Source organism: Perognathus longimembris, chromosome 5 (genome assembly GCF_023159225.1).
Source record: "Perognathus longimembris pacificus isolate PPM17 chromosome 5, ASM2315922v1, whole genome shotgun sequence".
In the NCBI taxonomy this organism is placed as follows: domain Eukaryota; kingdom Metazoa; phylum Chordata; class Mammalia; order Rodentia; family Heteromyidae; genus Perognathus; species Perognathus longimembris.
Window position 1 is genome coordinate 82,030,691 of NC_063165.1, and position 13,667 is coordinate 82,044,357.

Here is a 13,667-nt window from a genome sequence, read left to right on the forward strand (position 1 = left end):
GGGAGGGAGGGAGGGAGGGAGGGAGGAGAAGGGAGGGGGGGAAGAGAAGGAGGCTGAGACTTCCGTTGCAGGGCCTCGAGTTCGAGTCAAGCACATCATCACCAGGCTGGCTTTCCCTCCTCCAGCCCCATCATGGGGAAAGAAGAGCCAGGAGGCAGAATCCCCAAGGAGAGAACTCCTCTGCTTTCTTCTCTCAGCGCTCCAGAGGCCTGCTCTGTTCGAAAGCCTGGAACAGTACTACAGCAGTGTTTAAGACCTAAGAAAAAGCATAGGGAATAAAGCAAAGTGCCATGCCCACCTCCTCCGGCCCCGTGGCTCCTTTCATAAGCCATCAGTCCCCTTCTATGCTGTTTGCCCGCTGCTTGTGCTGCATCTGCGTCGTTCAGGCCTTATTTACATCCGTCTGTTGTGCACATTTGCACTAGGTGTGCACTGGAACAAATGGATGCAAAAGGAAGCTGCAAGATGGCCGCAGTTCACACACAATGCAGGTGCATGCCATTCCTCTAACTCATGAGGAATCCCTAGCCAGGGCCCCAGCTCTCAGGGACCCACTGCTACTTCATCCCCTCAGACTTGGAGCTCGAGGGCCCTTCCAGAAGCAGCTGCTGGAGTTTCAAGGGCAAGAGGAGCCCCCAGCACTTGTGAGCATTTGTCTGTAAGAAGTTCTGGGGTGCAGGCGCTGGTGGCTCACGCCTATAACCCTAGCAACAAAAGGCTCAGGGACAGTGCTAGGCCCCGAGTTCAAGCCCCATAACCAACAAGAACAAAAATTTGAAAAAAAAAAAAAAAAGGTTCTTGGAGCTATTGCTCAAGTGGTAGAGCACCAACCCAAAGTAAAAAAAAAACAAACTCAAAAATAGTGCCCATGCCCTGAGTTCAAGCCCCGGGACACACACATACACACACACACACACACACACACACACACACACACACGTACTTGGGAGTTCTAGCCATCTAGCTTCAGCTAAGTTGAACACTGTAGCTCTCATTCATTGATTTTTCACTGCTATATACTATTTCATTGTGGGACTATTCTACAGTTCTCTGCTGGTCTAGTTGGTAGAAATGACATTGTAAACCTCCTTGTAGTTCTGGTTCACGTAGGTGTGCACCACTATAGGACGTTTATTGGGGAGGGAGACACTGGGTCCTTGTGTTTTGCTCAGCTTTGCTTGCTGGCTGGTGCTGTTCCACTTGAGCCATGCCTCCAGCCCTACTTTTCGCTAGTTGTTTTGGCAATGGAGTCCTGAGGACATTTCTGGGCTGGCTTTGAACTGTGACGCTTGGCTCTCAGCTTCCTAAGTAGCTAAAATTACAGGCCTGAGCCAACCAGCCCTAGTCTTGGATTGCCTGTTTGTTTTGTTCTTTTTAATTCTTTATAGATCCTGTTGTTAATCCATTGTCAATTGTATGAACTTGGATATAGGTTTTCTTCAGCTGGGAAAAAAATTATGTGTTTATCATTTACTCTTTTGTATGTTTAACAGAAGTTTTAAACTACAACATAATTAAGTTTATCAAATGCATTTATAGTTCCTCTTTTGTCCTCAATAAACATTTTTTTTTCTTTTTAGGTCCAAGACTGGGACTCAAAATAGGTACCTGACACTTTTGCTCATTAGCTAGCATTTCCAAGAAACATTTCCACCTCAAGACTTTGTTAAAGTGTTGATTTTTTATGTTTCTAGTGTTTACTACATAAATTTTATTTATGGTGTGAGTTGAAGTTACGGTCGCGCTTGTTTTTTAATTTGACTAATCATTTCTCCCTCCGGGGAAAAATGCTAGTTTTCATTTTCCCGTGGGTCTGCCCAGCCGGCTATGAAATAAATGCACTGTTCCCAGATCCTAGTGGGGGTCTTTCTGGCTTTGCTGGGCTTTGCGGGCTCGCGCGCCTTGCATTCTGTCCGTCTACACTGCCCATCAGCACAGCTTTGAAAGGAACACTGTGCTAGTGCAGAATTACTCACAAGTGAGCCAGTAAGGCAGAATTAAAGAAGGGAGCCAGTGTTTTCTTTTCTGTATGCACTTGGTATTCCAGATATTTTGTGTTTTGCCTTTTTGGGGTACTGGATGCTTAGATTTTCCTGTCGTCGTTTCTGAATGACGGTTTGGTTATACGCGATGGATGAGGACAGAGCCCCGTTCAGCCTCGGCTGATTATTTCCTACTTGTGACCCACGTGTAGGTTCTGTGGGTGAATTTCGTGTATGGGTTTTGTGCTGTGGCACCCAAATCATGTTCGGGGGGTTGCTGAAGAGCTTGGAGGGGCCTCTCTGGGCAGCCCCTTCCCCTCTGGCACCCCATCTCCAGGGCCCGGGGTCTTTGCCTGTCTTCCCTTGGATCCACATCAGCCCAATCTGGTGTGGAAACACATTTCAGGGCAGTGAGTTAGAGCAGACACGGGGCTAAGAGCCAACAGCCCACCGGTAGTTACTGTCTGTGCCTTTAGAACTTGAGTTCGTTTGGCATTTGGGGGTTAAGTCCAATTCAGAAGGCCATGAGAAGGAAAAAGCAGTCATCTTTGATGAGCCTGGATAAAGCCAATTTTTGTGTCTTTCTCATTGTAAGTAATTGATAAAATCATGATATACACAATTACACCTGTCCTGATTATCCCCAGAAGAGTAAATACCCACTTTGCTGAATCTTTGTGCTTAGCAATGGTATGTACACATTGCCATACACGAGAAGAGAACAATTACTGCCAGCAGCTTTTCCCATGCATAGTTGGCCTAGCTTACGATTTTTAGGAGGGTTTGTTTGTTTGTTTGTTTGTGGCTACAATCTTATGTGCACTGAAGGGTTTAAACAGGAGAAACCATAGTTGAACTCAATTTGAGGATGAGTTCGGTTTCCGTGAAGGGCTGGATGGGCCGTTAGGCAAAGACCCAAAACCAGAGATGGGGTTCAGTGTCTGGTGGACAGTTCTGTCCCCAGGGAGCCAGGCTCAGCCAGCCTGGCCTTCGGCTGGCCCTCAGCCGAACCTCGCTCTGGGAGGTTTGGGGCACAAAACGCCCACTGTGGTAGGCGTCACTGCCTTCCTAGCAACATTTGGTGAGAAATGTCAAGATGGAATTAAGCTCAGGCACAAAGATTTACAACCAAACGCCAGCCATTTTCCTGTCTTTATGATTCATCCAGACTTTGTTGTACTCAGGGCCTCTGGCCATAGCAATAATGCAAAGAGAATCAAAATCATCATTCATATTATTAATAAGTGTTTTTCTTCAGTAATATTTTGAGTAAGTGCCTAATAAAGTTGAAGAAATAAAAGTTACTCATGTTTATTAAAGAGGAATTACTAGGTTGCCATTTATAAGCTTCAATATCCTGCTTGATGGTTTCCATACAACCTAGCAAGAAACCCCGCGAATGAATTATAGGGCAACAGTCCACAAACATGAAGTGGTTTCCTTTTTTTACCGTTGCCTCCACTCCATGAAATCGCAGTGAGTCGCGCAGCTCGAGAAAGGTCACATCTTATAACAGAATGAACGCATTAGGGGTGACAGCAGTTGTATTTTAGCTCCCAAGTGAGGGCCTCGAAAGCTTCGCGGTCCGACAGTGTCCCCTGGTGGAATATTGGAGGAACAGCAGGCAGGAACCTGCTCTGGATCTAGCTGGACAAACAATGCATAGCATAGCATTTGGGCTGAGCAAACTGTGAGGAGCTGTGGGTGGGAAAGGAAGACGGCATTTGTCACGTAAGACAATGATGGTAGCTGGACAGAAAGGAGACACCTAGGTCCGTGAGGCTTGTAGCCTGAGGTTCTAGAAAATTCTTCCGGCTCATGATGGATTCTAAAGAAGCCAGATGCTACATGAGGCTCCACAGAGGAGTGTTGTCGTGAACGGGGCCTGCCGAGTCCCGGCTCCACTCTGTTGCAGTGGGTAGCTTCGCTCTTCTCTGCTTCGGTGACCCCGTGTTGAAAACAGGACAGCGGCAGCGCCTCGTCAGGCGTGGGCTACTGGGATCACGCCTATTACGAGGAGCAAAGGAAAGATTGGTCCAAAAGTATTTTTAGCGTGGGATCTGCTATAATAGTGTGCGCTCTCTCTCCTGTGTGCGCGTTAAAGCAGCGATAGACACTTGCCTCGCTGCTTTTAAAAACGGTTCCAGAGACATTCACCAGACACCCAGGGAAGCTGTGCCTCAGAGTGCAGAGGCTGGGGATGATAAGCCACCATGCTAGGTTCCACTAAACCCAAGTGTGTGCGTGTGCGTGTGCGCACGCGCGCGTGTGTGTCCATCCGTGTGTCTGTCCGTCCATCCGTCCAAGTGTGCCCACACATGGCTCAAAGTGGGAGAGGGCTAGCCTTGAGCTAAAGAGCTCAGGGACAGCGCCCAGGCCCCAAGTTCAAGCCCCATGACTGACACACACACACACACACACACACACACACACACACACGCAAATGTTTTCTTTTAATTCCCTCAAATGTGCTGCCAACAATTTAGTTGTTCAGAAATTTCAAGACATCGGAGGATGAGCAGGGTCTCCATCCGAGAGACAGGCCGGCCGTGTGGGCCTCTCGCGGGCCCTTCAGAAGGAAACGTCCAGAGCAGGTGCGGTGCCCACCCTCCCCACGGTGGGCCTCTCTCCAGCCAGAGTCTCCAAGCTGCTCCCGTGTCCATCAGCCAGCAGCGGGGAGTTATTGCCCCGCTCCTGAGCACTGTAAGAAATAACTTTATTTAGCTTCTCCTATCACAGAATGACAGCTTAATGAGCTTTGAAAGTTAATTCATCCTCGTGAATGTTATGAAATCAAACACAACCAAGTCGAATGGCTCCCGTTATCCATCTTAGACTGTCCCTGCACGCCTGCCCTCCCCTGGCTTTGCCATCAAGCGGGTGCTCTTGGCCCGGTCCCCCTCCCGCTGTCCTTGGAGCACTGTGCCCAGCCCTTCAGTCACTCCCTTCGCCGGACCTGGCCGGCTCCGCCTCTGGGTGTCCACGTGTGGTTTTTATTTTTCTGGATCTTGACAAGCATCGTACTTGTGAGGAGGGGGTAGGAGTCACACACAGCACCGTTCGTGTCCCGTGGCGCTCGGCGCTGACCCGAAGCCCCCTCCAACGCTTTGGTTCGTTCTTCTTCTTTTCCCAGTGCGTTCTCCCTGCTGGCTGAGCCGGCTCTCAGCTCTGCCCCCCCTCCCCACTCAGGAAATCCCTTGCTTTCGTGGATCTAGGCTCATTTTTCTCAGCTCCGTTTTATCCACGCAGATTGATTTTTACTATCCCTAGAAGATACTTTCATATGTGTCTTCCGCCTTCGCTTTCTGGCTCAGATTGTGATCCTCCTAATTCTACTTCTCGTGTGGTTGGGATGACAGATGTACAAAACTATGCCCAGAATTTGAGTGGTTCAGATAGCTGACGTCGAGCCGTGATTCCCTTGATCTCAGCCTCCTGGGTGGCTAGAATTACATCAGTGAACCAGCCCACTCAGCCTAAAGGAGTCATTGCAAACAATCCAAACAAACTAGTAGTGATAGTAATGGTAGTAGTAATCAAGTTAGCTGGTTCTCCCAGAGTGCTTGCTGCGTCTCAGTTGTGGCTCTAAGGACTTGAATGATAGATGTTGTACTAGCTCATTTACTTCTCCTAGCATCTTCATGAGGTAGTAACACTCCTGCTTTCATTGGACTGAAGGACAGCAGAATGGTGGTCTATACCGAAAGGAAGCAGCTGCTGTCCCTTGGGTCCGCTTGGGCCAGTGGCTTGAGTTTGTAAATAAACACGAGCCGGTCCATAGCCACAGTCTCGTGTGTGGTCTGGACATTGGGAAGTACGAGGTACTCACAGCAGACGAAAACCATTATTAGCTGGTCTTCGCGTGGGCTAATAGTGACCACCGACCCCAAAAGCTTTTGCTGTTGTTGTTGTTGGCCATGGGGCTTGGAGTCTGGGCCTGGGCGCTGTCCCTGAGCTTTTTTCCCCTCAAGGCTAGCACTCTACCACTTTGAGCCACAGCTCCACTTCTGGTTTTCTGGCGACTAATTGGTGCCAAGAGTCTCTCCCACTTTCCCGCTCAGGCTGGCCTTGAACCTGAGATCTCCAGATCTCAGCCACCTGAGTAGCTAGGATTACAGGTGTGAGTCACCAGTGCCTGGCCCCCAAAAGCTTTTGAGACATGCTAAGAAGTCATTTTTGTTTTCTGTTATTTGTTTGCAGCCTGAGAAGGCAACTCCGCTACTCCCAAATCCCAGTTCAATCTTCCGTTGCAATTATCTTACGCTTTAGTAGTATATTAATATAATGTAAAATAACTTTCCTTGGTAGGAATTTCTTTTAAAACCCCGATCTGGTCTTTCTGTTTTACAAACTTTAGAAATTGATCATGCCTAGGACATGACCCATCTTTCTCCTTTATATGTTTTGCCTTTTCGGGTGTTTTGTTAAAAATGAATTGAAGCAATGAGACGTGCAAGGTGACTTACCGCTTCCGTGTCACGTGAGTGACAACTCGATAGCCTGTCACCCTGAGGCCCCCACCGGCTGGTCCGCAAAGCCCTCTGGGCCTTCTCCCCTGACGTGACGGGGCTCCACGCTTTGTTCTCACAGACAGAGGAATCAGATGGCTTACTTTCCAGAAGCAAATTCCTCAGCCTTCAACATCAAGAGGAGGCAGGCGAACCTGCCCAAGTGTTGCTTTTGTCTGTCTCTTGGACCTTGTTCAGACCCACTTTTTGTTCCCTTTATTCAGTCTCATGAATGTGTGCGTGTGTGTATGAGTGTGCTGATTCTCATTACACAGTGAAGATTACACCGTGTGTGTGTATGTGTGTGTGTGTGTGTGTGTGTGTGTGTGGTGTGTTGTTCTCAATTTTCATGACCCAACCTTAAGCAAATGAGAAAAAAACGCCCGAAGGGCCAACTAGGACGAATCTTCCTCTACTAAATATTGGTTTTGATACCATCAGAGCCCTGGGAAAGGGACTAGAAACTTCGCCATGGTTCTTATGCAGATCCGTCAGCAAAGAGCAGGTGGACGCCGCCGAATTAGTACCCAGGGCGTCTGCTCTGCCTTCCGCCAGGCAGCAACCATCACCCCGGCCCCGCACTAGCGGCGCCGCAGTTAAAGATATGTCACAGCGAATCAACAAAATATGCGGTTTGATCAGCACATTCTGAGAGCAGATCATTAAAATATGCAACCGGATCCCCAAGTGCATGAAAAATTAACCAACAAGTTTTGTATCTTGATCAGTTTAATGAGCAAGAAGCCGCTGAACAAGAGTGTCAAATCGCACAGGCTGGCGAGGGGCAGACGCTGTCTGGAAGCGGGGCGGGGGGGGGGGGGGGGGGGAGGGCTGGGGCGAAGGTTTTTTTTGAGCTGCAGAATGCCCGTCAAGTTCAATGTCAGGGAAAGCTGATTAGCGTGACCATGTGGCACAGCCGGCGTCCAGCAGGAAGTGGGACGTGGAGCCTTCGGATGCAAATGAAACATTGGCTCTGGCCTGCAGGCTTCACCAGGCCTGGTCAGCCTCCACCAGGCGCCTGGAAGGGCGTGCGAACGGCATGGCACGCTCGTGTGCAGGATGGAGGCGCAGCGGCAGTCTCCTGGGAATATTAAATCATCTGACCTGGGGGGGGCGGGGGGGGCTCCTGGGCAGAGGAGCTGGTGGGAAGTGGGGGGGGGGGGATGAAGTCCCTGCGTGGGCGCCCACCAGGGAGACACGTCAGCCGGATCGTGGCAGGAGACGGTGGCCCGCCGTCCGGCAGGCCCCGCTGGCTCGGCTGGTGTGGATGGGGGGACTTGAGGCGCGTCTGTCCATTCAGCACGGGTACTTTATCTTGGCCAAGCGGCTGGCATTGTAGCTGCGGGATGGCTGTTTTCCCAGGGCATAGATTTCCCTCTTTTCACGGGGAGCTGGGCCACAGAAAGATGGCAGTCCTAAATAAAAGACCCAAAGCAAAGCCGCCGGGGAACGGGCCACAGACAAAGGGGAAGATTGGCAGCCAGGCACGGCTGAGGCCAGAGCTCAGAGGCCAGAGCCAGCTCGCCAGCCTGTGAGAGGGCAGGGGATGGGGAAAGAAATGCCTTCGTTTGCTTCCTCCCCTGACTAAATTCGATTCGATTTTCTCAACATATAGCCCAAATGACTGTGACCCAAATGACTCTGGGTCAAAGGTGGAACGTGAACAAACTTTTCACTTTCTGTCGTGAAGAGTTCTAGTTTCATGAGTATTAGGTAAGACAGAAACACCGCAACAAACCCATGGCATCATTTCCTAGTCCTTAGGGTACAAAAATGAGCCGGGGTATATTTAAAGAAAAACTACTGCATGTGTACTAATATACGCAGTACGTGGAATTCCCAAGAATTATAAAGGGATTCTCAAATGGATCCAGTTTAGGAATATTTGAGCCTGGAATCTTTTGTTTGGATTAGAAAGTCTTACGCAGTCCAATCTATGAGCCAGTGCTCTCTGTGCGCATTGTGTGTAGATAGGGGTAGATGATGATGATGATGGTGACGATGTGTGTGTGTGTGTGTGTGTGTGTGTGTGTGTGTGTGTGTGTCCACACCCTGGACCTAAGCTTAAATGCAGGGCCTGGGCTCTGTCCCTGATCTTTTGTGCTCAAGGCTAGTATTCTACCACTTGAGCCAACAGGTTCACATCTGGATTTTTAGTGTTTTATTGGAGATAAGAGTCTCACAGACTTTTCTACCCTGACTGGCTTTGAACCACAATCCTAGATTGAGCTTCCTGAGCAACTAGGGTTGGGCGTGAGCCACCAGCACCCAGCTTGGCTAGGTGATTATAAGCAGGAAACGTGGAAGGATGGAAATGGAAGTGTCCTGAATTGAGAAGCGGAAATCAGGAGAATCACATTTGAGGCCAACCTAGGCAAAGGTTAGCAAGCCCCATTGTGTGCACCCATCAGCCCAGATACACAGGATATTTAGAAGGAGCCTCACAGTCCAGGCTCACCAGGGTAACCATAACCAAAACTAAAAGGGGGGATGGGAGTGTAGTTCAAGTGGTAGAGCAACTGCTCAGCAAGCTTGAAGCCCCAAGTTCCAACCCAAATATCAAACATGTGCACACTCACCCACTGCCCCCACATTGATCACTTACCATTTCCACTCTCATTTAAAGGAAGCTCTTCAACCCTAAGCGTGGGAGGAGACAAAGCGATTTATAATTTCGACTGCCTTCATAATCAATATATCAAAACACATCTTGATAACAAGAAGAAGAGAATGAGGTTCAAGCCACACACTGGGAGAACATATTTGAGTGGGTTATACATATCTGGACATATTTGTATATGGATAAAAGAATTCTAATAAAAATGAACACAAAGAGCTTGCTGTGAATGAGTAAGAAAAGATGGACAAGTAAGCAGAAGAAACAAAGATGCTCATGAAGATGAACTGTGCAGAAGGAAACATGAATGGCAGATCAATGGTAAGACGATGTCGGGCTCACTGATGATGTGCACAATCTCCACTTAAGACCCAAGTGGGACATAACTTCACACTCAACAGAGTGGCCAAAACTTCAAAGACTTGTGGTTGGAGGCATGGCTCTGTTGGTAGAGCCAGTGAGTTAGAGCATCCGGTACTGAGTTTAAGTCCTGATCTCAGACCAAACACAAAAAGCAAAAAAGGAAAGAAAAATGTGAAAGACAAATATTACCAACTGGTGGCAATGCAGAGTAAGCACTGTCTGTAACAGAAAAAGCTGGAACAGATCTGCTGTGCCCGGGGAAAGGTTACATAAAATGGAACGAAGACATGCAGAGAATGATGATGCAAGATTACTAACAAAACCAACCACGGATTCATAGGTAAACTCCCCGAGTAGAACGCTGAGCAAAATCATGAGTCACAGAATGATCTATACCATAGAACCACACCGATGGTAATGTTTCTAAAACACACAAACTATTCACATAAAAATAGGTTACAAGACTATAAAGAAAAACAAACAAACACGAGTGTTCGTGGCTCACTCCTGTAATCCTAGCTACTCGGGAGACTGGTATCTGAGGATCAGAATTCCAAGACAGCATAGGCAGAAAGGTCTTAGAGATTCATCTCAAACTAAACAGCAAAATGCAGGACTGGAGGAATGACTCAGATGTTAGAATGCCAGCAGTGAATGAAAAAGTCAAGCAAGAGCAGGAGGCCTTGAGTTCGAGCCCTGATACCAGCCCAAAACAAGACAAAACCAATAGAAAATGAAAGCAGAGAGAGAGAGAGAGAGAGAGAGAGAGAGAGAAGGCAGGGAGGGAGGGAGAGAGGGAGGAAGGAAGGGAAAGAGGGAGGGAGGGAGGGAGGGAGGGAGGGAGGGAGGGAGGGAGGAAGGGAGGGAGGGAGGGAAGGAGGGAGGGAGGGAGGGAGGGAGGGAGGGAGGGAGGGAGGGAGGGAGGGAGGGAGGGAGGGAGAGAGGAAAAAGAAATAATAACAATTGAAACTGAGACACACTCATTTTGGATAGGGAAGGAAAGGGGAAAATTAGGAAAAAGCATACATTCTAATTGAATGTTCATTTCTTGAGCTGAATGGTAAGTACACGAATGTTAGTTTGACTGTCATATATAAATGACCTATATATGAAATACATTCATTGTGAACTCATGTATGTAATGTATATTTTATAAGACTCACAACTAAAAACTACAGAGATAAGTACACGAGCATTCATTTCTTAGCATATATATGGGTGTGTGTATATATATGTATACATATATATCTATATGTACAGATCTCATACACAAATGCATATAAATGTGTATGTAGGAATCACAAATAAAAAAAATACAAAGGAGAATTTACAAGTAACAAACACGACAGAAACTGTCTAGTTGACTGACTGGACCAACAGCGGTCCTGTGTCTTGTCTGCGGGCCGTGCCCCGCGCTCAGGAGAGCCAGCTACCACATGGACGCAGCCCGTCCTGTCCAGCCCATTACCAATGGCGGTGCTGACAGCTCCCAGCCACCACTGAGACTTGCTTTCAAACATTAACTACTATGCAGGGTTATTATAGATTTGTTCTTTCCTGATAGAGTAATCACCGCTACTTATGTGAAATGACAGAAGCTGCCTGATAGTATTGCACTGAATCCAAAACTATAAGAAATTGCCCAGCTATGTAAGACATTGAAAAAATGAAAAGTCAGGCCGGAAAGAACGGTGCTGAGTGTAAGAGAAAACTGTGACCCCGGGGGTCACCTGCTTCGGATTCACTGGAATTGGGGTTGCAGTAACTCGTGCTTTGTGTGCCTCAATCTGCATTATAATTGATTTTTAAGTCAAATCAATTATAAATAATATTCAAAACACAGTTTTAGAATACAAAATTGATTTTTAAAAAAAGAAGAAGAAGAAGAAGAACTTGCGCCTGGCATGGTTACTCAAGCCTGTAGCCCTAGCGTCTCTCATCGTTGCAAATAATCTATTCTGACAGGACTCACCCTCCTCCATCCCCTCCTGCTGGAGCCCACCCACCCAGCCAGTCCACTCCCCTGCTCTCCCTTCCCTGTATCATCAACAGCTTCCATCCGGTTTCCTTCTACTGCTTGCATATGTGCTTGCAACGTGCTACAAAGTTAGCCACCCTGTCCCTTCTTCCCTCTCCCTTCTGTGTATCCATAGAAATAAGTATGCAAGTGGATATATGTATGTATGTATAGACATGTCTGTATGTGTGTGTGTCTTTTAGCTCTAGTTTCCATATACGAGTAAAAACATCTATTATCTTGTTTTGAGCTTGGCTTACCTAGCTCACTTTGATGTCCTCTAATAATTGTGTTTTCCTGAAAATGACATTCTTTTATTTTTCCGTGTGATTATGAAATATTCCATAGTGTATATAGATAGGTGATAGGTAGATTGGTAGACAGACAGACAGACAGACATCACATTTTCTTTATGCATTCATCTGTTATTGGGCTCCTGGTTGATGGCATCATTTGGCTATTGTCTGCAAGTGCTGCAATAAACATGGCCATGCAGGTGTCTTTCTGATGTGTTTGTTTACTCTCCTTCAAATATGTGCCCAATAGTGCTAGAGTCACAGGGAAGATTTTACACAGTGGCAGAATCAACACGCTGATTTCCATAGTGGTTGCACGAGTTTACATTTCCACCCAGTGTGTGAGAGTTTCTCTTTCCCCAAATCCTCACAGTATTTGTTGCTGTGTGTTTTCTTCATGCATGCCTTTCTGGGTGGAGGGAGATGGAGTCTTAGTGTTGTTTGATTTGCATTTCCTATACTGCTTGGGAGCATGGACCTTGCTTTGTGTATCTGTTAGCTGTTTGTATTTCTTTCTGTGTGAACTGTGTATTCTGTCTGGTTGCCCATTCATTGATCAGATTACTGGTTATCTTGCTGTTGAACTTTCTGAACTCTCTTATACATTCTGGACCTTAATCTTTTCTTTGTTGACTAGCTAGAAGAGATGTTCTTCCATTTGTGAGTTGACTTTAGGTTTGGTAGCTGTTTGATTTGCTGCACAGGAACTCGTTAACTTAATAGAGTTGTATCTGCTCCCATCCTCCGGGCATCTGGAGTCCTAAGCAGAAACAAGTTTTCCCATTCAGCAGTATTTTTGGAGATTCACCCAACATATTTTGTGTGTTCTTAATCCATTCAATTCTTCAGGCATTCAGGCAATCTCAGATACCACAACCTACTTGCACTCATGTACATGGGTGCTTCCCGAGGACCATGGGTGGTCATGGTCTGGATGGGTCCCAGAACATGTGTGTGGGCGCAGCCTATTCTAGACGTCCTACGCGGGCAGCGTGGCATACGAGTTCCTGCGGATGAAGCCCTCTCCGGCCTTCTTGCCCTTCTCATTGGTTAGCAGTCATCACCACCAAGGGCACGTGGAAATCTCTGCCCTCCCAGGCTAGTGGCTCGTGTTGAATTGAGCCAGATGTCATTTAGATATTTATCAAAGAGCAGAGCTTTGAAAAAGCCAATAACTCTATTTTTAAAAAGGTTCTGACTGATAATTCCAAGGGGAAACAAAAACCATGATGTTAGTAGTAGAGAGTGAAATATTATGTTTGGCACCATTGGGAAAACACCCAAGTTTTGTGGGTTTCTGACTTTCTAACTACAAGCTATTTGGATAAAAGTATACTTACTTTAGGTGACATATGAATTCATAATCCAAGAGGGAGAGCCTCATAAAAATAGCTTAACATTAAGTAGATATTACAAAAGAGCCATTTAACTTGGCAAAATGTTAATGAAACAAAACAGATGGGTTAGATTTCCCTTAAAATCCACACAGGAATAAAATGTGCTCAAAAAAAAAAAATGTTGCAGTCTTTGCCAAACTAGAAACATCTGAAAATAACCTAAGAGGGCTCCTTGAGATGTAGCAAGTTTCTGGCTTTGCAGACTATTTAATTATGTGTTGTTTTCATAATGAAGCACGTTAAGGATGGGCCATACCTGGTTTACCAACGGCACAAATCACTCTTTATGGGGCAGTAAAGATAAAGACAGTAATACCACACCAAATATTTAATTTCACAGTCTTACCTTCCTAGCACATGTTTTATATCAGCCGTACTAGTTGTTTTCTGAAATCCCCATTAGTTAATTGTTTGGTCCTTGAAATTTAGTTGGAAATCTCTTCGATGGCTGGAGGATACAGGAACCAAGTAAGAGGTTTCCATGGCA